The sequence below is a fragment of the Sinohyriopsis cumingii genome, chromosome 3 (genome assembly GCF_028554795.1).
Source record: "Sinohyriopsis cumingii isolate HCF-2022 chromosome 3, ASM2855479v2, whole genome shotgun sequence".
NCBI lineage: Eukaryota > Metazoa > Mollusca > Bivalvia > Unionida > Unionidae > Sinohyriopsis > Sinohyriopsis cumingii.
Window position 1 is genome coordinate 96,676,535 of NC_142963.1, and position 8,691 is coordinate 96,685,225.

The window sequence follows — 8,691 nt, forward strand, 5'->3', positions numbered from 1 at the left end:
ATCTAATCTGTTGGGTATTTTTAAATAAGAAAATACAAAACAAAAGCAGGTAATCAAAGCTTTGGATATATCTTTACCCTAAGGAACCTCACCAGACAAAAGAGCTGTTTACATCAAGTAAACTGTGAACATTCTGTTTATGGAGATTGATGATATAAAGGAAAAATGATTTTGTTTTTAGAACTAATGTACTGAGCAGTAGCTATTAATGCCCACTCATAGCTTCTTGTTTCTTCATTTTATTTTTTAATTTTGCTTTCCTTTTAAATATAAATAAGTTTCTATTTATTTTACCTTTTATATTTCATGCATATTCTGTTTTTAATATACCATTTCTATTATTTCAGTCTAACTTTCCAACTGTTACATGTTTCTGATAAATAACTCTTAAGTGTAATCTAACCAAAAGTTCGAATAAGGATTAAAAAAAAACTAAGTGTCTTTTGGTAAAAGCAATTTGAAATGGTTGCTTGCACGTTAATGTTGCCAAAAAATGGTGGGGTTGGGTGGGGTTTTAAAAACACTTTATAGACAGTTGTTGTAGTTTTTTTTAGAGTTTAACGCCATTTTTCAGCACAAGACAGGCTATACATGGCGGCCAGTATAAATGGTGGAGGAAGAACCCAGGAAAACCCCAGAAAGAACCACCGACCCACGAGAACCTACTGGCAAGTTTTCTCACAAACCCACGAACCCATGCAGATAGAGGTGAGATGGCAGTAATCCTTAACAGTGAGCACTTTAGACCACTCGACCAATTGGGGCCCCCCTTTATAGACAGTAATGGCTAGAACATTCATGCCAAGGAAGTGGAATCTAAGTGCCTCTCCCAAAAACACACTGAGACAGCTGGCCTGGGCTGTAGCTTGGGATGGTATCATACCTACTACCCTCAGTAATGAACAGGACACTCTACCAACTGAACAAACACATCCCCTGCCAAAAAAATGATTTAGAAAGATTATTTTTGGCAAAATTTATAAGATTTCTGCTCAACTGCAAAAAATACATAGCTGTACAAACCCTAATGAGCAAGGGTGGTTCTCACACGAGACTTGTGCACATAAGTTTTATGTCATAATGCCTTACCTGCTGTGTATCTGTTACGAGGTGATTATGTTGTCCTGTGTGCCTCTATACATCATTGGAGAGCTCAATGGCTATACATGAATCGGGGTATCATAAAATTTCCAAACCAAATAAGGAATTATTTTTAAAAAGTTAGCTTCCATTACTCTAAAACTTTGCTCTGGACTAGTATTCCAGTTGAGATTAAATAGGCCCACTCTATTTCCTTCTTCCAAATCCAATATATCCCGTGACTTCAGAAATGCAGTTAAAATGAGAATGAAAACAATTGTATTTGTCTTCACACATATCTCTGGGCATCATTAAATATACTGCTCATCTATTTTGTCACTAACTGCATATTGCATTTATACTGACTATGTGGCTTCAATATGTATGGGCAAATATCCATCTGGTGGAAGGAAAGAAAGTAAATATAATATATTTATACATGTATGTGCTACTATGTATAGGTATGTGTGTGTATATGTGTGTGTAAATAAGTTCCTCTATGTGAGCTAGGGCCTCAAGGTAGATTAGTTCTTCAGCTAACTGTGTTACCCTCTTTAAATAAAGTTATTATTATTATTATTATTATTATTATTATACACACATACATTTTCATCGATAGTTGCCTGAGCACATCTGTGATGAGACAGAGAAAGCAATGTGAATGACACGACTAGAAACATACATGCCAACTCTCATGCTGCAAGAAAAAAATCACCTGATTTTGGGGGTTGTTACACACCTACCTCCCAATCTCATATGTCCTGATTTTATGCAGGGAACTCCCAATTATTACATTATGTTGGTTGATTTTCATTTCTCTGAAAAAAACCTACTAAGATTGTATGCAATCCATGTTAGCCATGTTCTATTTTATCACCTGTGAATATTGTTGTTCTCTAATAAAATGTTAAGTTTAAACATTATGCAAGTGAATTTCAGAATTTTTTAACCCCTACAACAACAGTCAAAAAATAAACCAAAAGAATAAAAACGTCACTAATTAGTTTCAATCTGATAAATGATCTATGAATGCTGTGTAATTTTATCATCTCCATTCCAACCAAGAAACTTGTGCTAGTAAACACCTAAATTTTCTGTACCATATATATATATATATATATATATATATATATATATATATATATATATATATATATATATATATGTGTGTGTGTGTAACTTTAATTACCATGATTCAATTAAAAGAAGGAACGAACAATATATATATATATATATATATATATATATATATATATATATATATATATATATATATATATATATATACATACATACATACATACCACGCAGTATTCATGCTCTCAAAGAACAAATTCAGAATACCTAAAGTATTCATGCTCTCAAAGAACAAATTCAGAATACCTAAATATTTTATTTAGTAAACAGTGTTACATGTCTTATGAGCTGGAAACAAGGAGATAAGGTGGAATATAAAGGGGGGGGGGGTGAAGTTGCCATATGTACAGTAACTTGTGACAGTAGATTTCAACTGTTAAAATGAAGGCATGGTAAGTTACAACAAAATAGGGCATCGTTTATTTGCCAATCAAGTGCTGGTGCTTACGTACACACATTGATGAACATGGTTTCTTTCCAGTATATCAGAGGGGCATTCCTTTACACAAGATAAATGCAATAATAAGGATTAACTATTAACTAGCCACACTGGCTTTATTGCTCGTGTATTCAAGTCTAAGCTTTAGCAGTTGTGTGGTTTAGCTGCAGCTGACCAGAATATGAAAAGAGGGCATGTACTGGGGGACAAAAAAGGCAGGTCACAGGGAGAAACGGTGTGTCCCATGGGCACTTGTACATAGGGGCAAAGAGTGTGTAGGGGCACTAGCACGCCCCCATAACCACCAATTTCACGTTTAAACATATTTAGGCCTAAATCCATAAAATTTAATCACTGACTACTGCATGTTCTCTGCCCCTTTCAATAGTTTCTGCAGGTGCTCCTGGAGCTTCCTTTCAGAATTTCACGCATATGAGACCTAGAATATTGGGCAATATTTATTGAAGCAGGTGCTTAAAAAATGCCATGAGAAAAACTCCCAATTTTAAGTCCCAATCTCCCTAATTTTTTAATTCAATCACCTTACGTGGCTTTTGAAAAGTTGACAGGTATGCTTGAAATTGTGGCAGTGATGGTCCTCTTGGAATGTATCTTTAGTACTTTGCCTGTATTCAGTCACTATGTTTTAAATGTCTTATGCATATTTTTGTTTGTATTTTTCAACTAGAATTGTACATGTGTGTGTGCAGATGTATATATGTATGTGTGCAAATGCAAACTGAAACCTTGACAGTACTAAGCAACACTGTCAACCATAGTTGCTGAATTATTTCAGATTAAACAATAAAATAAAAGACTGATTAACAGCCTAAAATCTTGTATAAATTAAACTTGTCCTCAACTATACTCACTGCCTGCTCCTTTAGAAAAAGAGACATGAGATGCTCAATAGCTTGATGTAATGTCTGAAGATGTGCACCCATGCGTGACTGTTTATAAATTCTTCTAAATGGATACCCAATCAATGTGCAAGAAAAGCATATTTGGCATTTATCAGTCCTGAATGTTTGCTTATTTTCTTATTTCATCATTCAACTGAAAATTAAACAATTCATTTTATGTTTCATTGTGGAGGAGGGGATGTTAGGGTGGTCTTTGGAGCCTGAATGTTTTTTCTTCTTTCTTTACCTCAAGATTTTTTTTCAACTAATACAATGGATATAATAGGTTCTTTTTATTCTTTATTTATATACTTCACAGCAAGAATTTTTTTCTTCAAAATATTTGTGAGCCAGATTTTTTTTTGACTTCTAACTGATTACATGATTGAAATGACAATGAAATAATGATGTGATGGAGTGTACACACTGAGTAAAATTCCAGTTGTAATATTATATCTACTGTTTTATTTTATTTTCTTTCCAATCTTCTGGAGTCCTATATCACATAAAAAAAGAAACAGGTGCCTGCCCACACATCATTTTCACAATGAATATTTCAAAGTTGATAATTCCTGAATCTGTAACAAAACTGTGCTATATAGAAAACGTAAGTGTGTCACATACCATATGCCTTAGAGGTAATATACTCTCTCTCAAACAAATCATTAAAAAGTATATAACTATAAAGAATAATCTTATTGAATTTGTAATAAAAATAAAGTAAAATGTAAGCTTTCCCCCACTGATCCATACATAAAACTTATTTCATCAAGGATGTTCTGAACATTTGGTATGGATTCTTAATCTATACTGTAACAACATAAGGCTATTACTACTGTTTGGTGTTCATTTATGGCACAGATATACACAAATTGTTATTCTATAGCAATCACATCTTGATTTTGATACACTTAGTCACAGTTTTGAAATGAAAATGAAAATAGGTACAACTGTATCACAGGCATACAATCAATAACTGCTATGTTAGGTATAAGGTGAGCAAAGCAGAATTTTAAACGTACCTCTCCCTCTCTCTCTTAAAGGGGTATATTAGATATACCATCTATAATCCAAGAAAATAGATTCTACAACAGAGGAAAAACCACAGGTTTTTTAATAGTCGATTTTCTTTATTAAAAGTGATCCTGGAGAAGAATCAAATACATAATTTGGGAAGATAGAGGGACCTCTTTTATCTATACAACCCAAACCAAAATGCATCCTTGCGGTTAGCTTGCTGCAAGGTTGCGGCAAGCTTGTATCATCAAAATAAGCTTTCCAATGAATATTTGCTAGCTTGCGCAAGAATGGTACCATCTCTGACAATTTTCTTGCCAGCATGTGCAAGCATGCACTTTTTACAAGTGGTTGCAAACACCACAAGCTTGTGAAAACTGCAAGCTTCCACATTTTCATGAAAGATTAACAAAGTCAAAAACTTCAAGCAATACATTTTATTGACCGTTTCATTTCCAGCATATTGATTCGAGGCGTTAAAACCAGTCCTTTTCTATAGTCATGTATGAATATGTAGAACTGGCAGATACAGAATATGATATATTCTTTGATGCCTGAATAATGCATCGCTTTCACCCTGAGCATGCTGAAAAACACCTTCAAAATCAAAGAAAGGTAAAAGAAAAGACACAGTGCCATACAAATTTCAAAGATTTTTATTAATCACTTTCAATGTTATCAGGCCTCATTGACACGGACAATTTTTGATTAACAATGTTTGCACACACAACTAACTCAACAGTATCTTTAACAGGTACTGCTTTGCAAGTATTTGTCACATTCCCAGATCTTATGTTTGTTAATTTTGACTTAATAAAGTATGTGTTACCCTGGAGGAAAATACACTCTTCATCTAAGTCTATCTTTAAAATGATGGCCATATATGTAGCAAAGCACTGGCACTGACCAATTCTGCATGAACACAGAGGACAACATTTAACAAAAAAAGAATTTGCCCACAACAGACAGTATTCTGTGAAAAGTACATAACAGTGTATGAATTCCTGTAATTTGCATTATATCTAATACAATGATATAAAACACCATTCAATATAATTCTATAAAATATTTAACATTTTCCTAACAAGTTCTTCAGTTTCAAAGCTAAAGCAGATTGATATTTTGCTTCTGAGTTGCACAAGCGTTGTCCACCTATCATGTAGATGCCATTAGATATAGTTTCTGTAACTGTGTAATGGTGTTTAGTACTTGTCAGTTTACAGTAAAAGTACCCTAAAGTGCTTTCTTTTTTAATCTGTTCTGCAAGAACCGGTAACTTAAGTAAAGCTGATACTGCATTTGCTATCTGCACAAAACAAATTTGTGTTCCATGAAAAAGTTTTTTCAGTTTTCCATTCATGCTTTCAAATGCAAAATAGGAATGCACCCACAATGGTCCAAGTTGTTTTACAGTGTCAGGTAAATGCAGTATCTGATGTAAATTTGCTGACATGTGCTTTTCACCATACAATACAGAGTGCTGATGTGCTTTTCACCATACAATACAGAATGCTGACATGTGCTTTTCACCATACAATACAGAGTGCTGACATGTGCTTTTCACCATGCAATACAGAGAATAAGCAACAGAATTTTATAAGTTCTTCACTACATAGCAGCTGATCATGAGACAGTGAATCAAGGTTCAGTATAAATATAGATTCAGCAAGTAGCAAAACATGCAGAAAAATTTCCTTCTTCAAAATACCAAACATAACAGGTCGAGATAATAGGGGAAGAATGAGCATCACAAAGAAGATTTCTTTGTCAGACTGGGCCAAAATGTTCGATATACACAGGTTCTCTAGATAACCAAGGTCGAGATAAATGGGTCTGACTGCAGATAATTTAAAAGAAGAAAGAAACCATATAATTAATTATCTAATCCAGAAGGGGGAAATAGAGGTCTTATATGGTAGTGTTAATTAAACTGGGTTTGGTATCTATGCCTTTCTTTCTAAACCTATGTCTGAATCCCAACCAATTTGTGAAAAAGGTCCATAGTCATTGCTTTAGTGATGGAGATTAAAAGGCCCTTTGTATAGCAGGGTACCTATTCCCTGGAACTATTTAACAGTCTCTTTAGTATTTATGGAAGAGGTAAAATTTTGGGTAAACAGACAGAATATCAGAGGTCAGTTAGGTATGTCAGAGAACAGTAAGTTATATCACAGGACAGTTAGTTATGTCACAGGACAGTTAGTTATGTCACAGGACAGTTAGGTATGTCACAGGACAGTTAGGTATGTCACAGGGCAGTTAAGTATGTCACAGGACAGTTAGGTATGTCACAGGACATCTTAGTTATGTCACAGGACAGTTAGGTACGTCACAGGACATCTTAGTTATGTCACAGGACAGTTAGGTATGTTACAGGATAGTTATGTCACAGGACAGTTAGGTATGTCACAGGACATCTTAGTTATGTCACAGGATAGTTAGGTATGTTCCAGGATAGTGATGTCACAGGACAGTTAGGTATGTCACAGGACATCTTAGTTATGTCACAGGACAGTTAGGTATGTTGCAGGATAGTTATATCACAGGACAAATGGTATTTTAAATAAGAATATACTAGAATTTTTTTTCTTTCAATCTTTAATTACTTTTTAAATGTGTACATAAATGAAACTCTTTTAAGACTTTATTAACCATTTAAATTATTAATGAACTTTTATAATAGCAGTGTTAATTAAAACAATATCATTATTTTGTTAGTACTACGTATATTCTCATTTTATTTTAGTTGTAAACTGTTATAAAATAACCTGAAAATATTTTTAAAGATCACATGGCTGATACTTTGTTTACTAAATTTATATCTCAATAAAGATGTTGCAGTTAATTACACTGTATCATAGGAAAGCCTACAACATTAAAAAATTCAAAGTGTGACTTTATGTCCTGTGACTTTTGTCCTACACGTCACTCATAACACTGATAATTCAAAATTGTGACTTTTAATCCTGTGACCTTCAGTACTATGTTAAAAAGTGTGCATTGTGAAAGATAGTGTATATTTTTGTTTCTCATTCATATTCTGAAATAAATGTTTTAAAGGCACTTTAAACTGCATATATGTACATCTTGGTATACTGATCCGAAGAATGTGTTTCACAATAAATCTAAAACATAAAATCAAACAGTAGCAACATTTTACTCAGATATGACTAGTTTTTAAAATGGGAAAAAACAAGTATATTAAAAGGTTTCAAATAAAACCAACATCATTACACTTTTTTATATACCAGTACAAATTCATTCGGCTATTACAGATCAAAAAGATTACATTGCACCAAGTGATGAGGTAAGTTTCAATCAATTCACTTCAGCTCAGTTTTTTTATTGTAACCACACACAGTCAATTACATCAGTACATTTGCATTACTTGCAATCTTTGTAAAAGAATAAAGAAGCAAGGTGTAGTAATCATCTGTACACAGAGCCTAATCAGCAAGCACACACATGACAGCAAATCCGGGTCTACATTGTTTGCAACTAGATTCAACTTCTAAGCATGTATATTCTGTAATATAAATACATGTATGTCAAGTACCTGCAGGCCAGAGTGACACAACTGAGAAATTCTAGGTCAGGGAGATCTAGTCCCACTGTATATATGTCAGTTTTTTTAACATACACTGTCTGTTTACACTTGTATAATATATAGTGTAGTTTTGATATCTATTTACCTGGACAGTTCACTCTTATCAGGGGTTGATGGTAGTGTCACAGTACACTTGCAGTCAAGTAGGAACTCAACTCTTTCAAGTCATTCAGCCGCAAATGCTTGATTACTTTACTATAAACACTTTTATTCTCATTCCTCTCTTGGCCCTCAGGTGTATATGAATGGCTGGTAATACAACGAAAACAGACTGTGACAGTAAACTATAGATGACATACAGAAACACGCTTGCTGATGAAAACTAATTAACAAGTCATAAAGGTCATGTAGGTGTGTTGTACCAGCTATTTCAGTTACAGAAGAAATTACACAATTATCTTTAAATGGTGATTATTCAGTTGATTTTGCTAGTTAATGAATCAATAATCCTTGCAAAATTATGCGTCTGCCCCAAGAAATATATTGTAACAAAATCTGTGTTCGAGTAC

At 33.7% G+C, this 8,691-nt stretch overlaps 1 protein-coding gene across 2 annotated transcripts in view; it reads right to left on the bottom strand.

The window, feature by feature from the left end:
- LOC149803340 (high-affinity choline transporter 1-like) overlaps positions 1 to 8,426 on the bottom strand; it is a 160,060-nt gene extending 151,634 nt beyond the window's left edge. The window contains exon 1 of one of the 2 annotated variants that reach the window (XM_089953038.1): positions 8,268 to 8,426. The gene's annotated coding sequence lies outside the window, so the exon portion shown is untranslated. Of the gene's footprint in view, positions 1 to 8,131; positions 8,224 to 8,267 lie in introns of those variants that run through there. The other variant, XM_089953041.1, reaches the window with a different exon arrangement.
- Between the last annotated feature and the right edge of the window lie 265 nt (positions 8,427 to 8,691).